Source organism: Octopus bimaculoides, chromosome 14, assembly GCF_046866305.1.
Source record: "Octopus bimaculoides isolate indiv1 chromosome 14, ASM4686630v1, whole genome shotgun sequence".
Lineage (NCBI taxonomy): Eukaryota > Metazoa > Mollusca > Cephalopoda > Octopoda > Octopodidae > Octopus > Octopus bimaculoides.
Window position 1 is genome coordinate 28,108,087 of NC_142941.1, and position 20,462 is coordinate 28,128,548.

Genomic DNA, 20,462 nt, shown 5'->3' on the forward strand with positions numbered 1-20,462 from the left:
GTACTGGCAACGGCCACGCTCAAAATGGTGTCTTTCATGTGCCACCCGCACAAGAGCCAGTCCAGGGGCACTGGCAACGATCTCACTCGAAAATCCTATGAAGGCCAGTCAGGCGGTACTGGCAACGGCCACGCTCAAAATGGTGCATCCCATGTGCCACCCGCACAAGATCCAGTCCAGGGGCACTGGCAACAATCTCACTTGGCTTGCCGGGTCTTCTCACGCACAGCACATTTCCAAAGGTCTCAGTCAGTAGTCATCGCCTCGGTGAGGCCCAATGTTTGAAGGTCTTGCCTCACCACCTCAGCCCAGGTCTTCCTGGGCCTACCTCTTCCACGGGTTCCCTCAACTGTTAGGGTGTGGCACTTTTTCATGTAGCTATCCTCATCCATTCTCACCACATGTCCATACCAGCGCAATCATCTCTCTTGCACACCACAACTGATGCTTCTTATGTTCAGCTTTTCTCTCAAGATACTTACACTCTGACGGGTATGCACACTGACATTACACATCTAACGGAGCATATTGGCTTCATTCCTTGCGAGCTTACGCATGTCCTCAGCAGTCACAGCCCATGTTTCACTGCCATGTAGCATGGCTGTTCGTACACATGCGTAATACAGTCTGCCTTTTACTCTGAGTGAGAGTCCCTTTGTCGCCAGTAGAGGTAAGAGCTCTCTAAACTTTGCCCAGGCTATTCTTATTCTAGCAGCTACACTTTCAGCACACCCACCCCCACTACTAACTTGGTCACCCAGATAGCGGAAGCTATCAACTACCTCTAGTTTTTCTTCCTGGAATGAGATAGAAGTTGTTTCCTGTTTGTTTACAGTGTTTATTGCACCTGAACATCTGCCACATACAAAAACTAACTTCGTAGTTAATTTGCCTTTGATATTGCTGCACCTCTTATGTGTCCATAGCTTGCACTGGGTACATCTTATAGAGTTACTACCTACTCCTTTTCTACATACTGAGAAGGGCCATCTACCTGAAGGGGTTTGTGTTTTATCTACCTTCCTACTTATTAGGATTTTGGTTTTTGCTAGGTTGACTCTAAGGCCCTTCGATTCTAGTCCTTGCTTCCACCCCTGAAATTTCTCCTCTAGTTCTGATAGTGACTCCGCAATTAGTGCAAGGTCATCAGCATAGAGGAGCTCCCAAGGGCAACCTGTCTTGAATTCCTCTGTGATCGCCTGGAGGACTATGATAAATAGGAGGGGGCTGAGGACGGAACCTTGGTGGACCCCTACCTCTACCCGGAATTCATATTATGCTTCTAAAATATTTTTCAACTGTGTACGTTCTATAGTTGCCTTTGTTGGGTCAGTATGCAGAGATCTAATCTGGCAGAGTTGTGTGATGGTGATGCAAATGGTGTCAGTTTGTTTACATCCTTGTTGATCCCTATGGCAGTTTTTGACTAGTTTTCAGTGTTGAAGGCAAGATGACTAGCATCACAAGAATCAGAATATCAATCAATATCTCTCACAGCTATTGCTTTGATGTAGAAAGATGCCTGTTGACACAACGGTTAAGGTATGAAGTGACTTAAGTTTGAGTGAGACTGTTTCCACTATTTTTGAACTACTTCAAGTAGTTGATTGTGAGATCTTCTTGGGCTTTTTCATAGCATCAGAGAACCTCCTGATTTTATTACAAGGACCAAGGGAAATGAGAAAGGTGCTTACATTTTTTGAAGATTGTTCACAGATGTGGTAGTAATGTTGCTGTCCACACATCAATGCACATACTCCAAAAGCACACACACCTATACATACACACACATCCACATATACACCAACACACTAACAATCATACACACACCGACACACTAACAATCACACACATACTAACATACACCAGCACCCATCAAGACATACAAACACACACATGCACACACACACACATTCACACATACAGCAAGACACTCATACACATACACATCAGTGTGTACACATTAACTTTTACAAACAGATTTTGTATTCACTGATAAGAAAATAAAATGTAAACAACTCAGTATTATTTTTCACATCACCCTCTCCTTCTCCACCTCTTCCTCTATTTCATCTCTTTCTCGTTCCAGCATCTCTCCCTCTCTCCTTACCTCTACCACTCTCTCACATTTTTCTCTTTTTGTCTTTCTCCCTCTCTCTCCCTCCCTCAGTTTTTATAAAAAAAAGATGATTCATTTCAGTAAAGCTAATGTTCACACACATGCACGCATGCACACACACACACACACACACACACACACACCCACACACAGAATGCTATGAAAGTTAGTTACAGCTGTACTAAAAGTATTGAGAATTTGATTTCTGGCTTCAGCAAAAGTAGTAACAGAAACTATAACATAATAGTTTTGTATCAGTTAACCAACACTAGCGTAATTGCGGCAACATTTGTTCATATCTTCAGACTGATAAATGTCTCAGCATGAAATTCATATATTTGTCCAAAGTGAAACTTTAAAACAAAAGAGCATACTTATTTAGCTGAACAGAACATACCTTTAAGAGCAGACATACACAGCATGTATATTCTTTTAGTCAAGTGACAAGAAACACCATTTCCCTCTTACAATATGGTGACTAAAAGACAAATGTACTACATGTTTAAAATAACGATTGTAGAATCTACCCAATTATATTCTGGAGGATCTGGATAGTGCTGCCTATGTAACAGTCAAATATTCTTCATCTTGATGTTTCCTATCAATATTTTTTAATTTTTTTTATTTTCTCTCAATGTCTTATACTACAACAACAATGGCAATTTCTTCTTGCAACCAACTACTGCCACATGTGCCATACAACCTCAATATTAATATATTTCATGTTTATTCCTCTTATTTTGTCCTTACTGTACCTCCTTCCTTTACTATATGTATGGGAACAAAGATATAAGATAAATCTTTTTAAGAGGTGCTACTTGAAAATAATTTACAGATGAAAAATATATAAACCAATGAAGAGCACTGACGCCACATGGAATGCAGTAATACAAATACATGCTTATTGAATAAATCTTATAATGCAGAAGTCAAAATTTCTAAGGCAGAGGTCATCTCTACAAAATCTAAACTACAATAAAGGACACACACATAACATAGACATGACAGAAGAAAAATATAAGCAAATATTTTATTGTTGAATATCATCCATTATACAGATAAAAAATTTAAGCCCTACAAGAAAGGAAACAAAATGTGTTATCTGTACACAACAGAGAAGAGGAAAATCCTCAGAATCCTACATAAGCAAAACCTCTACCCTATTTTTTTGGTATACAAGTTGATGTACTAGATAGTGTAAACATGTAGTGTAAACATTCAAACATCATGACTGTCTTTCCAAATCCCGCTATATTTCACATGAAATTTTTAGACCTCCAAAGTTGTCTTGGTGTAAAAGTTGATCTACCCTTTAAGCTGTATAATTTGATCTGAAAAATTTGACTTATGTGCTAGAAAATGCAGTATTGAAACATAAAATCAAAAGAATTTCAGTAAAGTCAGATGCTTTAAAATGCATTTGTTATTAAACTAGGGAACACTACCATCACTGAACAGAAATCACAAAAATACACTGGGATTTGAAATTGCATGTTGTTATCTCTTCCTCTTCTATCTTTTTTCTTTACATCGTTTTTTCTTTCCTGCACTCACCTCCCCCTTTCCTTATGACTATCATGCTCATTCACATTGATGATGTATACTCCTGAATTTTATGTAACACACTTGTCCTTCCTCAATTTTCAGCATAAATGTATATAATTTTCCAGCATTTCCAAAGTGGTCAAAGAGAATAACCCACATCTATTATCTCAGAGTTATTCATCTTAAAAGAAGCATAAGTGTTTCTACACATTTTTTTCCACATCTCTAAATACATGAAAATATACGATCTGAATGAGTGCTTAGTTTGAAATTTTAGCAGCTTTTCTATTTTACTTGCATTGCTTTAATAGTTACATTATTCTAAATTTTTGTATCAAGTGGTATGTGTGTGTATACATTTAAACACATGCACATGTGTATTGAAAAGGAGTGGATAGGTATTCCATATGGTGTACTCAGTGTAAACTATGGGCACAAGCACTTTAGGTGGAAATACAGATGGGTTGAGACAGATAAGACTGACTTTATGTGGTTGATGTACAAGAAAAGTTAGCTGTTACAGAACATGTAAAACAAATTCCTTCAAATGCTTAGAGAATTTTGTAGAAGTACTGAATAGCTTTTGTTGTCTAAGTGACCTTAATTAGCAGTGGCACTAGATTGACCAAAAGCATGGTTACCAGAGGGAAAAATCTAAGGAGTTACCACCTCCGCTGGTAACAAATGTTTTCCTCTCTCTGAATGAAAAACAAATAGTATGATTGCTTGCCTACAAAGTGTCATGTTATCAGTGGCTTGGTAACATGGGATACAAGTTCATCCCCTATAACTGTAATGAAGATGCTTTGAACATCCACCAGAAAAACTTCGTTGCCAAAATGAATAAGTGTAGAAGCATTTTTGGACTGATTTGAAACATTACTTTTTCATTATTGGATTTATCCGATTTAATTGATGTGCAAATGTAATAATAATAATTTTGGACTTGGGTTTTCACCCCCTAAGCAAATTTCTTTTCTACACAGGATTGTTTTTTGACAGCAAGACATGGGTCTTGATTCTGGAAAATGCATGAAGACTGGACAGAAATGAGGTAAACATGCTAAGATGGATGTGTTGATAGCAAAGCACAAATGAGCCAAGAGAAAAAACTGGATATAAGAGAAATCAAATGCTGTGTTTAAGAGAGAAGTTTGGGCAGATGATGCGCATGGCAGGTGTCACTTGTGTGAGGATGTACCAGGCACTCCAAATGGACAAACCCTATGAAAGAGTGAGCCTATGGAAGAAAATGAGACTAAGAGGTGAAGACATATCTCAAGAGACTGAATTTCGCAAAAGAGAAAATTATAGTACTTTAATTTGTGGCAGAACACTGTGCTGGGAAAGAATAATCAAAGCCACTTGTAGAAAACTAGAAAATGATGATGATTACAACGTTTGGGATGTTTGATATCTTGTTCCATATTTGCTTCAAGTACCCTATCTCTTCCCCAAGTACCCTATCTCTTCCCCATCTCAATATTTATGTAATGTTGACAATGCAATGGATTTGTTGGGATTCAATCCCACCACTACCAATCTCTGTTGCTATCCAATCTATAGTTTAGTGTTTCACCTCCAGTAATATCTATGTCTCTCATTCTTTCTCTTTTCCATTACCTTTTCTTCTCTCACACAGTCTCTTTTTGAATTATTTCTTATATCACCCTTGTCCTCTTCTATCACATATGTACACACATACACATACATAAAAACATTTTGATTGTTATGGTTAGTCTAATATATGGACATGTGTAATTACTGCTCATATGAAAGCAACATACTAAATATTTGAAAAGTTGAGTGTGGTAAAATTACATACAGATATTTCTACGTAAGTGTTTTAAACATATATATTGTAGCATATCATCTTAACATATTTATGTAAACTCAGTGCTGTAATGATCCACACATAAAGAAATAAGCCAAGTAACATTTCAATACAGTTTACAAAAAAGACAAACACCACCCAATATGTATATTTGAATACAATTGTAAAATCAAAAACAACTTTAAATTTAATTCAGACAAAACTTTGTCAAAACTTTTAAAGATAATCCTTATCTATTTTTAAAAACAAATACAAATATCAGCGAATTAGCAAAATCATCATGGCTAAATGTATGTTTCCTTTGACCAAATCATGACTACTATCACTGTATACAATGAAGCTACAATCTTAACAAAGATTTATATACAATCTAACCTTAAAGTTCAGGTTTTATACAAAGGCTAAAACATAGGTGGAAGTGCAAAGACCCAGAATTTGAATTTTTCCCTAAAACATTTAAATGAACAAAATGTATTTTAGATGTAAATTGATAAATCTAACAGAAATGTTTGATTAAAAACAGGCTTGCACTATAAAGCCAGCCATTGAAGATAATCATCCCACTGCCATTGATGGACAGACAGAACAATCAACTAAATCTATCAGTAAACAAACACACCAGCAGTTTAGCTGAAATCCATACCCTATACTGTACACACAGAAGAATGCCAAAACCTTCTGGAGTGATTTGGGATGATATGCTTCAACAGGTTCACAACCTTAACTTGAATGACAGGCCATACAATATCAGTATAATTAATAACCCAGTAAATTAGAATCAGAGGCAGTAAATGAAATAGCAAATAAATATCTGAAAACCACAGTCTAGGGGTATGAAAACTAACTACAAAACCCTTAATCTTTTTATCTATGTCTCAGTTATTACATTACTAGTGTGTCACAAAGACTGAAGCCATGCAATCAAAATTCAAGCAAAAAGCCTGAACCAGTATGGGCACATTACTTGAAAGATAAAATTTTATTCCTACAAAAAAGTATCTCACAGATTGTTGTAGTTATGAACTGTAAAACAGAGAGCAACTTCACATGACCTCAGAAGAAACTAGAGAGATGATTTAGTGATACAGGATTCAAAAACCAAAACTCCAAACTGCATCAGCTGAAACAACAACTCATAGCTGCTGCTGAAAAACTAAATGGCAAATACTCAATAATTTATTTGCCAGGGATCTCAAGTCAGTTTATTGCAGCTTCAATGCACAAGGCTAAATCTCTAAAAGACACTCCTACAAAAGATCAGGCTACTGGAGATCTGTATGGTTAACAAATAATGAGTTCAACAAAAATGCTGTATGGCTAAAAGAACTGGAGCAGATCTACTGCAAGCATGTCCAACAGAAGCATTATGAAATAAACAGTGAAATATTGGAAACAATTGTACAGAAAATGTCAAACAGGAAATCTCCAGGTTCAGATTTCATAACAAGCTTCTGGCTGAAGAATTTCATCTTTTATGGTTGTATGGAGAAAGTATCAAGGGCACAGAAGAACTTCCCCAATGATTATCAACTAAAACTACTCTCTTCATCCCCAAGAATAGCCAAACGACCCTTGCTAAAAATTACTCTCCAATAACCTGCCAGAACATCATGTACAAATTATACACTAGGTGCCTCAATCTATTCTTGCAGGATCATTGTGCTGCTGTCAACATTATAACACATGAGAAAGTTGGAGGAATGAAGGAGGTGTGGGGCTCTATACAGCAGCTGCTAATTAATAAAATGATGCAGGAAAAAACAGTAAAAAATTGTAGAAATTTAACCATAATGTGGCTGAACTATCAGAAGGCTTTTGATAGTATAACATGTGGTTGGATTATCAGGGATTAGCCAAAATCCTACAACCACTGATGAGTGCTGTTGAACTCCTGACCAAGACTTGGTACAACACTTTGCTCCTTAAGAGTGATGAGGAGCAAATTAAGTCTAATAGCACTCATTAGCAAAAAGGCATCTTTCAGAGTGACAGCCTGTTGGTGTTGCTCTTCGTTCTCTCATTAAACCCATTGCCATACCTACTCACAAAATATAGTGGCCATAGAAATGGACCCAGAAGTATCTCTCATTTTTTTCTTTTTTGATGACCTGAAACTGTATGGGCCAAATATCAACCACATAAAAATGCATTTGGACCTCATTACCCAATTTTCTACAGATATTGGAATGAAATTACTGTAAATTAAAAATAGAAAGAGAAAAAGAAGAAACTACATACATTATAAATTCACATTATAAATTCACATTAATACCAATAATAATTGATGCACTTGGTTTTGTGAGTAAATGCCTAAGTGACAATCTGGACAAGCTAGGACTAACTTGCACATTAGAAATACAATCTCTCAGTGGAATAATAAAAATATGCAAGATCCTTCTCAAGTTTAAAATGTGAATTTCTTTTTGTTATCTACATTCCAATGACTGAGCTTTGTATCTTTGTTAGAAACCAGCTCCTTCTGCAGAGGAAGAATTTAAATAATTAAAAAATAGAAGAGGACATAGATATACAGACAAACATACAATCACACAAGCATATGCATGCACACGTGTGTGTGTGTGTGTGTGTGTGTGTGTGTGTGTGTGTGGTGAGGGAACTTCATCAATAATGTCTAACTCTTTTGTGAGATTTGTAGATCAAAGCTACTTGCTTAGGTCTTATTGACTATAGGTATTATACAATGCTGAGGAAACTGATGATAGTTCTGGTGTTGTGAATTTAATTCTAACCTTTTCTCTTTTTCTTCCTGCTGCATCATCTAATTTGACTTAGCCATATTTACTTCTTTCTAAATGGTTCTCCACCATTATTTGCAATCAGTTTTTATCTTCTTCCATACAGACACAATCAGGTCACCTACTTCACTGAAATTTTCTTTGATAATATACTTATAATGGAGTTTCTGGCAGCCTTCTTCAGTGGTTTCTGCATTTCAGTCCACTGTAGAGTACAACCTTGGGGATCATACTGTTCTCCATATGACCACACATCCCACTCAGTGCCAGTATCATTCCATTAGGATAGACTTAATATTAGGCATATTTGCACACTGCAAGACCTCCTCATGGGAGATTTGATTTCACCGAGAAATCTTCATTATAGATCATAGCCAGTGCAACTGTCAGATAAGTAGCATTCTTAAATGCTAACACTGTATTAGGTAGATCTCAGGAGACTGGATAGAAGTACTGTTCAATAAACTTTGTATTTCGTTGAAAGTTTAAAGCCACATTTTTCCCACAACAAAACATTGAACATCTCAAAAGTGATCACAGATGACTATATGTAATGCATCTTGGTTATTATTGTCAGAAATTATGCTATCTAAATACTTAGACATTTTCACCTTACTTAGAGGCTGGTTTACTGTCCTGATATCGAGGTTCATGTTTCAGCATGCCAGGTTTAGGTTGATACAAAATTTCAGTCTTCTTAATATTTATTGACAAACCAAAAATTGATGTTGTACATTCAAAATAGTGTGTAATTTTTTGGGTATTGTCTAGAAAATAAGCCACTAGGATCGAGTCATCAGTGAAAAAACGTTTACAGATACACATATCACAGCACTTCCTGGTGGCGCTTAGTCTAGAATGTTCAACACTTTACAGTCCATTCTTGTGCAGATATGCACATCACCTATTTTCAAGTACAGAACCCAGAGGTAGTGCAGATGGTGGTGTGATTGAAAAAAGTACCAATCTATGACTCCAAGGAAAGAGATCATGAGAGATATGTTATAAAATTGCTTGGCAGTCTCCCAAAATTTGTCCAGGCATCCACATTTTGCAAGCAGGGTCCATAAGTTCACTCTACCCACACTCTCAATAGCATTCATAAAGTCAATGAATATGATAAATGAAATACATTGTGCTATAGAATTCTCTTGGACTTGATGTAGAGTAAAAATCATATCTCGAATGTTGCTTCACATATAAACTCCACACCGACTTTCACAGTGAATTCACTCAGTTATTATTTTTTTTTATCAAACTAGTCTGTATGCTTGTATTTCAGAAAGCTGAGTGAGGCAGTGACTGTTTTGTAGATTGTCTCAAGCAAGTGTGCTTGATATGTATGTGTGTGTATTATATGTATTGGGTCATTCTATAAATAATGCAGTTCTTTTATACTTCTTTTATTTTTCAAAATTAAGATAAACAAAGTTCTTTTTTAATCTAAAATATACTCTTCTTCATTTTTTACAATGCTCTTCCATCTATCTGGTAGACTCACAAGGTCCCTCTCCCAAAATTCCCTTGGCCATGACAAAAAATACTCCTCCAGTACTATTCTGACCTTGTCTACAGAATTCATATTTTTTCCGTCCAAATGGACACTGCAGAGTAAATGATAATCAGATGGGGCAATGTCCAGCAAATATGATGGGTGGGGCATTGTCTCCCATTCAAACTGCTCCAGCCTTTGGAATGTCAACTTTACTGTATGTGGCTGAGCATTATCCTGATGGAGTAACACCTTTTGTCTTGAAACAAAGACGGTCATTTTTCTTCTAGTGCTGACTTTAGCCACTCAAGCTGCTCACATTTGATCTCCTTTCTTATCGTTTGTTTTAGATTTAAAAGTTCAGAGTCAACTAAACCATTCATATCCCATCGAATAGATAACAACACCTTACATGTTTGAAAACTGTCTTTAGCCTGGGGTGCCAGTGTTTCTCCTTTCCCTACCCACTGTCTTTAGTGCTTGATATTTTTATAAAGAAGCCATTTCTCAACACCAGTCACTATTCAGTCCAAAACAAGGTTCATTTGTGAGATGTAAGAGCAAAGAACACACGTTCACTCTCTGCTTGCAATTAGACTTGATAAGAACCAATCAACTCAATTTGCTGACTTTTCCGATGGCATGCAGGTGTCGATGAATGACCAAATCCAAGCTTCTCTGCTAGTTCCTCAATAGTTATGATGGGATTTTGTTCACCAGTGTTTGCAGGACATCCCCGTCAAGCTCTACAGATCTTCCAGGACAAGGCTTGTCTTCTAGGCTGTAGTTTCTGGCTCAGAATTTTTGGCTTATGCTTATTGTCCGATCCCCAGTTACTGCATTAATATTCCTTTCACTTTCCTTTGCGTTGTTGCCTTTATTGAACTCATAAAGCAAAATATGCTCCTTTGTCACTTCCATTATAGCTTTGAAAAAAGAACTGTTAAAATTGAACTGCATTCTTCGAAACTTGCACTAAGAATAAGGACAGGGTAAAATTATTACCTGTTTTTATATCAAGTTGATGCAGGTAGTTTATCCCATCCCCCTCCGACTTTTAGTTCATGCAATTGAAAAAACTGCATTATTTATGGAATGATCCAATATATAAATGTATGTGCATTTATGTGTGTGTATATACATACATACATATGTATATATGTATGTATGTGTGTGTATATATATATATATATATATATATATATATATATATATATATATATATGGAAGTACACATACAAAGATATACATATAAATAAATATGCACACACTCAAAATTTACTAGTCTTAAGTGAACAATAATGGAGATAATAGTGTCACACTGGAGGATTGTCCACAACATTCTCTTGAATCTGTTGATTGCTACTGTCTAGTTTCTTTCTGAAGATAAATCATCATAGTTCCCACAAGAGGTATCTTTTACTTCACTGCCATTAGCAGAATATATGATCAACAAGAATTGCAAGATCTAATACTGGCTCACAACCTAGAGGTATACATCAATAATGAACATTTCAAAGTTCTTTTCATCTTCTGCATCAATAAAGAAAAACCCAAATGTATTTGGAGCCGACATTAAAAAAATCACAGTATAAATAACAGCAAGCTAACAGGGAATGAGTGAACATGTTGACATTGGTTGTAAAACTTACTATATTTTATGATTGCTATTTTATGAAGTGAGTTGGCAAATGTCAAAGTTTATATCACTTGATGGAGAATTGCTGAGAAACTGTTTTTGTTGTAGCTGCTCCTGGTCTGTTGGTGAATACAGAAAATTATAAAATAGACATGATTAAGTGCATAAACTGTGATATGAGATAACTTTCTTGATACTACCTACCTTTCAAGCCATGACAGTGTTGTTTGAATGTCTGGTGTATAAAAAGGGAATAGCTGAAACTGTGACACTTCAAATCAGGATGTTATATATAACATGTAAAGCTGGGAAATTCCCAGTTGATCCAAAATAACATTGCAATCTTTTCCATCAATATGAGTAACAATAGTATAAAAAAAAAAATGTTGCTTTCTCCAAAGTAAGGAAGACTATTAACAATTTTTGACACTTTCCATGATTAAAGCTGCAATCAGTTTTTCTATTCAACAATCAGTTTTTCTACTTGAATTTGATAAAATCGGTTGTTGGAATACACTTAACTGTGAAGAGACAATAAATACTTTTGTGTTATATTGGGTAAACACAAACTTTCACCCTACATGTTGACCAAAAGGAACCTTTCCATAGTTACTTGACCTTCTAGAAATAATAACCAACTCTTCCACAAATTAGAATCTACAATTTTAAAAATGAAGTTTATATTTGATATTGTAGTCATACTTGTGTTAGTGGTCATCACTGAAATGTCTTTGAGCATAGATTTGTTCAATCAGGGTTACCTGGGGTTAAACAATAACACCAACCAAATAGTCTTGAACCAATGAAGGAGACTGTATTTGGTCTCTTGGCCTGCAAGAAAAAGCAGCCACATAACACCTCAAATTGCATCCTTCAACATAAAGAGTATGTTTTGTCTTTGGTCCAAATACATTGTTGCAGCAAATAAACAGACAGAGTGGTACCAGTTGTAAATCTACTGGACCAAGCTTGATCATGGTTCCTGTTGGATCAGAACTTATCGTGAGTCTACCAGATCAGAGATGACCACAGGTCTGCTTGACTAGAGTTGATAATGGGCCTGCTGGATTAAGCAACTAAATTGTATACAATTTTTTTAAAAAAAGCATATGCAAACAGTCTTATATGCACAACCAAATAAAAATAGAACCAGATATCATATGGTTTTATCCACCATTTCACTTAGCCATAGTTAACCCAATAACTTGACATTTCTTCCATCTCTTTAGAAAACACTTTCATTCACAACATAGACATTATAAAATATTTAACAAGAAAATCATAAAAATATCATTTTTATTAACATGAGCAGTTTCTCTTTAGACTATAAATGCCTTTATAAGGATATAGTTTATCAATGTAATAGTATCTTTAATAGTTGAATAAATAGCTAGTCAAGCTCTGCTTTGACACCTTTTAAACTGAACCACAAAAGTCATACTCACACTTTCAGGAACCTCAATGGGAAAATGAAACATTACTCATGAAATTTATTTGGATGTTAAATGAGAATATCAATTAGACACTCAGATGGAAAATTGTCTCTAGAATTAAGTTCTCTGCTGGCAATAAGAGACGATGCCATTTATAATATACAGAAAACATAACCATCTAATTTGCCAAAGTTAATTTACTAAATAAGCTGAATGGAAAGATTTCATTCTTTAAACATAGAGCATCAAAATCCTACCTCAAACACAACTGAAATTTTAATTACTAACCTTTATAACAGGAACATTCTGATATCTTCTATTCTTACCCCACCCCATTATTACTTCTCATTTATATATATATATATAGTATATATAAATTGCAGTATGTGTGTGTATAATGACTAACACATACATTTCCACAGTTCTCAATCGATTTTCTCTAAACTTTTCACATACATCACTTATGTCCCAAGGATGGTCATGCACTATAACATTTTGCCCAGAGCTCCCGCATAAATAGATGTAAATGGACATAGTTTTTTTCTATGTAGGGTCTTCCATACTTTTTAATCTTTTTATAAAAGTGATAGGACTTTGTCTATTTATTTATTTCAACTGTCCACCTGTGTGGTGACGCAGTCAGGAAACAAGATTTGGAAGCTGTCATTTTGTTTTCATGTAAATAAATGTTTATGTTAATTTAAAAGATTTATCCAAAAAAATTTATTTAGCTATTATTTTTAGCACAACATGTGTTATGTCTCCGGTAATTTTCTTTCATGTAAATATGTGTTTGTTAATTTAAAAGATTTATCCAAATTCGTTGTATGTATATAGTTTTTTGTATGTAGGGTCATCCATATATATTTAATCTATATTGTTGTATATTGGCGTTAGAGAATATTTTTTAGTGGTTATCACATTTTTTTATTTATAATGTCTGTTGTAATTCTGTATTATTACTTTCTCTATTTTTTTATATGTATATTGGTATGTATAATTTGACTTTACGCGTAGGCTATGTGGGAAGACAGAATAAAGGGACTTTTGTTAGCTTGTAATAGAATCAATAATTACTTGGTACACTAAAACTCATTTTCCTTTTCTAGATAATACAGGCATGCCACCTAAAAAGAGAACACAGATTGGCAGAAAGTATTCTGCAGCAGCAGTGCTGGCAGGCTATCGAAAATGAGGACCAGGGGTCCTGTAGGCTATTGTAAAAAGCTGCCACTGCGAGAGCTGCAACTACTCCAGAGCAGCATGAAACCTATTGAGTGCATGCTGCTGCCACAAGGGCCGAAAAAGCCCCAGAAAAGAGTGATTTCCATTGGGCACGCAACACTGCATCCACTTCTGCTGTGAGATTGGCAGATGAGGATAACCATCAGATGATGAGACTTCAGTCTAATATTCACCGTAAGGCCATTGCCCATGGCTACTGGAAGTCACCGAGTAGTCAATAGGTATCAAAGGCACTCAACATCCTGCTGAGGATTACGCCACTCATTGAGAGACTGTTGTGGGGGATATGTCTGTAATATGTCCATTTTGCAAGGCCTTCAAGTGGGTTGGGGAATCCAGTGGCCTATGCTACTCAAACGGAAAGGTTTGTTTGCCTGATCTGCAAAACACTCCTCAACCTTTGCTCTCTTTACTCCTTGGTCAACACCCTGATTCATAGCAATTTATACAGAAAATTCGTGTTTATAACTCTACCTTCCAGATGACAAGTTTCAGTCGCAAACCCATTCATGAAGACTCCTATATGCCAATGTTCAAAATTCAGGGCCAATCCTATCATCGGATAGGTTCTATTCTTCCTGTCAACAATGCTGAACACTGATTCCTTCATATTTACTTCATGGGAGATACCACTGAGCAAACAGCTTGCTGGGGTCAGGTGGCACCTGGAACAAAAATGCCCCTTTTGAATGAACTTCAGGAAATGCTCCACACCACCAACCGATATGTGAGGGACTTCAAAACTGTTATACAATGCCGACATACAGACAAGCCCAACTTCAAAGTTATCATAAGGAGTGACCGAATGCCTAACAAAGAGCACTAAGGATGCTTTAACCAGCCCCAAAATGATGAAATTGCAGTTCTGCTCTGCCGTCCCAATGAATCCATCAACTACATGGCTACCTCCTTCACCAATACATCAACATGCTTTTTCATGTCAACTTTTTAGCAACTGTTTTGACACACTGACATGGGATGGTCCACAAGAGTTTACATCCTCATGGTGTGGACTGGGCAACATTCTGACTTTGGTCTGAATGGCTAAAAACTCCAATACAATGCAATCCTTTTCCAATCTCCGTTGTGCGTTACCGGTAAACATGATCCTTTTCAATCCTTCATGATAGCTCATTAGTGACTGTCGTTATATGCAGGGAAACAACTCTAAGTAAATTCTCTGCTCACAATAAGATTCATGCCAGTTATTTTCAGTATGTATATATGTGTATCCTGCTCACTTTTACCATCATTACAACTTCACAATTGTCTGTCTGCCTTTCAATGCAACATCTTTTCACTGCGAACTGCTAAAGATTCAAAACAGTATTTGTGAACTGAAGTCAAACTCTTCATGTCTTCATTTTTCATTACCTAAAGTCAATTTCAGAGTGGTCGTCCACTGTAAGCATGTAGCAATTACATTCCTTTAACTCTACTTTTCAAGTAGGTATTATATTGCCAATTTTTAACGTACCAATCATACTTCTCTCCGAAAAAATATCTTCTTTTGCTGTTGAATAAAATAAACTTGCAGAGGGGAGGTTTCAACGCCTTCCTTCAATTTCCTTACACCATTTATGTGGCTGTTTCTGACAAAAAATTTCACTTTCATGTAAAACAACTATATTTTGTAGTCATTATCCATAATCTACTCCCAAAACACTTCAGTAGCTCTACTTTGCATCGCTTGCAAACTTATATGCTCTATGATCATTAAAGTGCAACTACCTCCACAATAACCTGCCTTCAATTTGATTTTCCATTCTTAGGTTAATCAGAAGCATAAATTGGCATGCTACTCATAAAACTTCTCGGTAGTTCAATTATTTGGTGTAAAAAATACCACCAAAGCAACTTAAACCATCAAAAGGAAAGATGCGTTTGCTAGCGTGTGTATGTATATATATATGTATTTCTATATAATAGTGTATTAAAATTTATACAGAGAGAAGACCACCATGTGGACTTCTTACACTATTTTATTTTTATCCTGTATTCATATAGTTTATCGTGCAGTTACTGTTAATACTTCATTTAGAGAATTAACATTGCTTGTTTTCACCTTTTCGATATCAGTGAAGAATTTCACTGGAAAAGTAGATATAAGATTGCCAGGTTTTTGTCTCTCTCACCAGGGTCAGTAGCTATCGAACGCCGACGGAGGGAAATAACCCTGAAATCCGGATCCGTTCGTGCTGCAGATCATGGTGAGAGGGATAACTTCCCTTGGCAAACAGGACACAGTCGTGTGTCGATAAGCCAGCTGGAGGAGATGTCCTCCTGGGGCTAAAAGCAACAGTAACATCCACCCCTAGGGGTCAGCCACACTTAAGTGGCAATATACTACACTTTATCGTGCAGTTACTGTTAATACTTCATTTAGAGAATTAACATTGCTTATATATATATATATATAAAGATATATATTTCTCTGTGCTAATGAACCTTGATTTTTTCTATCCTCTCACTCCGTTTCTCTATACCTACTTTTCTCTCTCTCTCTCTCTCTTTCTCTCCTCTCTCTCCCTCCTCTCTCTCTCTCTCTTTCTCTCCTCTCTCTCTCTCTCCTCTCTCGCCTCTCTCTCTCTCTCCTCTGTTGCATTTCTTACATCTCTAACTTCACCCTAAAATTTGAAAAGCTGTTCTACACTTCACTATAATTCAACTATAAGTCTATCAATTATTCTAATTTTTTATGTGTTTGTGCATTTCATTTGAATGAATCAAACCTTTTGTCATGACTCATTTTAAATTTCAACTCTAAATAGAAATAATTTATATATATGTGTGTGTGTGTATATATATATATATATATATATATATATATATATGTGTGTGTGTGTGTGGTCTGATCAATAAGTATCCAGAATGTACCCATAGTAATGAAAATAAAGCCTGCAGAGTGAAGCTGTTTGGCACAGACTGACCTTGAACTCTGCTGTGCATGTACACTAAGTTTTAACATTCTAGCTCACTTCGGCTGTTTACAGCAGTGCTTGGAAGTAACATATGTAGCATGTGTTCATTGCCTTGACCATGACAGAGGAAGTTGAGCAGAGAATCTGCATCAAATTTTGCCAAAAGCTTGATGATATCTGCTCAAAGGCCTATGCAAAGTTTTCAAAAAGTTTACATCGGTCTTGACACAATTAAAGAGATCTTATGCAACTGAAACCTGAGTGTCTTTTTGATCAGCTGAAAGCAGTTTTGGCACAAACTTGGCAGATACGTGTCTCATACCCAAATCTTCAGTGATAATGGACTGAACTGAACCATAACTAATCTGCACATCTTCTTGGCAGGTATCACCATGACAACTTCATATTTATTGATCAGACCTCATACACACACACACACACACACACACACACACACACACACACACACACACATGCACACATGCATACAAATATACACTCATGACTATACATGTATAAATATATACTGAGAAGACTTGAGAAGAATAAAGCTAATATGCTCTGATGGATATACAACATCAATGTGCATATATGCCAAAGTGTAATGTGCTGAGAGAAAAGAAGAGCTGAAGAAGAGTCAGATGTAGCATGCAAAATAGAAGACTTCATTGGTTTGGAATTGCAATACATATGAATGTAGACAGCTATATAAAGAAGTGCTGCTTACTTAAATTTATATTCTCATCCTTGGATGAGTATGCTCTGGCCACCATATCTCCCACTCTTGTTCTCTTCCACACTCGCTCTCTCCCTCCAGTTGTGGTAAACATGTATCTCCCTAATAGCAAGACACCTGCTTCTGTCCCTCTGTCATAATCTAATCTTTCATCACTTGGCACAAAACCACAACCTCCAGTACTTCTCCCTATCAAAGGATCTTTGTCTTGCAAGTTATTTGGTGACCTCTCCATTGTTAGTGCCATGTGAAAAGCACCCTGTGCACTCTGTAAATTGATTGGCATTAGAAAGGGCATCCAGCTGTAAAATAACCATGCCAAAACAGACAGTGGAGCATGGTACAGCCCTCTGGGCTTGCCAGCTCTTGTCAAGCTGTCCAGTCCATGCCAGCATGGAAAAAAATGGATGTTAAGTAATGATGATGATGATGATGATGTTGATATATATATATATATATATATATATATATATATATATATATACACAACTGTGGCCAAAAGTTTGGAACATTTTTTTAAAAATTAAAATTGTTATGCCCAAGTACAATTCGATTCAAATATATACAACATAGAGATATACTTACCTAATAACTGATCCAATGGTTCAATATCTAGAAGAAAAAATTTTCAGACCTATGTTCCAAACTTTTGGCCATGACTGATATATACATAAACACGCACGTACACACACGCACGCGCGCACACACACACACACACACACACACACACACACATATATATATATAAATTTACAGACTTTGATATGAAGTAAATTATTTTTAATGGTCAACCTTGAAGTAGATAATAGTTATAAGTAATAGTGTGTAGAATATTACATTAAAAAATCCTTGAATGAAAAATGTCAGACTTTCTTTATTGGACACAAACCCACATCTTCTGTAAAAATGGTAGACCTGTAAATCATTCAAGCTTTGTTCTTACTAGTGAGAATAGTTTGATGTTTACATTATAAGAATTTAGAGACTTCAAGGGATATGAAGTAAATTATTTTTAACAGTGGAACTCCAAGTATTATCTACTTTGTTATAAATAAGAGCTGTGCAATATTGGGTTACGAAAAAAACCTGGACGGCAAAAATAAGTTCCACCAGCAAAAGTAATTGATGTATGTATGTATATAGACAGACACGGATATGTTTATGTGTGTGGAGCATTTAATTGAAGTTGAGCTCAACCATAAACCTGTCAGAGAATGACTGATACTTAGACAGATTGCTTTCTTCAGCCTGATGAGCAGTGGAGCCTGGGCTGGTAGCTGACTGCACCAAGTTGCTGCTGGAGAAGGTATCATAACATGGAAAGGAAAAATTGTTATGCTGCCCAGCTTTTTATCATTCCCCTGGTCTAGCTCCACTGGCTCAAACTTGGAAGAGAAGCCTGCAGCATCTAGGTCATTCTTTATGATCTTGTTAAGGGTAACATGGTGTGGAAGGCAGCCAGCACTATGACTGCATGACAGAGTAGTTGTTGTTGTCAATACAAGACTGAAAGTAAACCAACAGCCAGCATGAAGGGTAACAGCTTATTAAATATAATTGTTGATTGCCAAATATTGAAAGACAAAATTAAATTTGCCCTTGGCAGAACTTGAATTCAAAGTGCAAAGTATCAGAACAAATGTGAGGAAGCTTTCTATCCTACACTCTAACAACTGTACCACTCTCCCCACTATATACATTCTTATTGTAGATGTACATTCAATATCAGTATTGTATATAAATTCAAGAAGATACTTGCAATGAAATAAAATCTTTTTCCATTCTAATATACTAAACAGAAACTATTACTAACACATGATAAAAACATTTTCAATTTATTTTTTGTATGTGTTAGTTTTAGCTTCATGATTTTTCTGATGGTTATTTCTGTTCTGACATTTTTGCCCCACAACTGTCTTTGACAATTGACATTTTATTTACTTTGAAATAGAAACCAAATTTTAAAACCAAAATGTAAAATAAAGCACCACATACACACAATTTCATAAACTCTCTCACGCACACACACACACACTTTCATATACAAACATAAACACTAACACAGACCTGCATATAGATACATAAACACACACACACCTGCATATACACCAGCACATACATATATAAACACACATCAAAACAAAATGTAGAAACAGTAAACTCTTGAACACAGATTGACAAAGAAAATCTGTTGAATCAAAATCCAGACCCACAACAACTGCAACTTCAACAACTACAAGAAGAAGAAAAATCATTTTCTCTGTAATCTTGGTCAGTTTCTGTTATCCATAATAGAAATATTTCTAGGGACATAAACAATGACATTAATCTTATGAACCCCTTGCTTTCTTATATATTTACCAGACCAACTGCAATATACAATCATTATTTATCGATTCATGTGTGTGTGCAAAATCATTATCATTTGATAACTACTTTTGCATGTTTGCATGTATCAGATGGAATTTGTTGAGGCAGATTTATTATAACCAGATACCCTTCTTGATGTTAACACTCATTTGTCTCCAAGCAAGGTAATATTTGTTATGGCCACACACAGAAGACTAGAAATTAACAACACCACTTGTGTGACAGAGATGCTCATTTACAACCATCAAATGTCGTCAAAACGAGTACACAAATATATACACATGCATACATTCACATAATTATATACAATAGGCTTCTTTCAGTTTCTCTCTATAAAATCCACCCACAGGGCTTTGGCTGACTCAGGGCTAC

At 35.9% G+C, this 20,462-nt stretch overlaps 1 protein-coding gene and 1 long non-coding RNA gene across 5 annotated transcripts in view; one reads left to right on the forward strand and one right to left on the reverse strand.

Moving 5' to 3' along the window:
- The window catches only part of LOC149132658 (uncharacterized), a 57,083-nt gene extending 45,300 nt beyond the window's left edge, over window positions 1–11,783 (reverse strand). Inside the window, exon 1 of the long non-coding RNA XR_016244267.1 lies at window positions 11,590–11,783. This is a non-coding gene — a long non-coding RNA (uncharacterized LOC149132658). The remainder of the gene's footprint in view (window positions 1–11,589) is intronic.
- The window catches only part of LOC106878084 (VPS10 domain-containing receptor SorCS3), a 1,080,069-nt gene that overhangs the window by 736,349 nt on the left and 323,258 nt on the right, over window positions 1–20,462 (forward strand). The window lies entirely within an intron of this gene.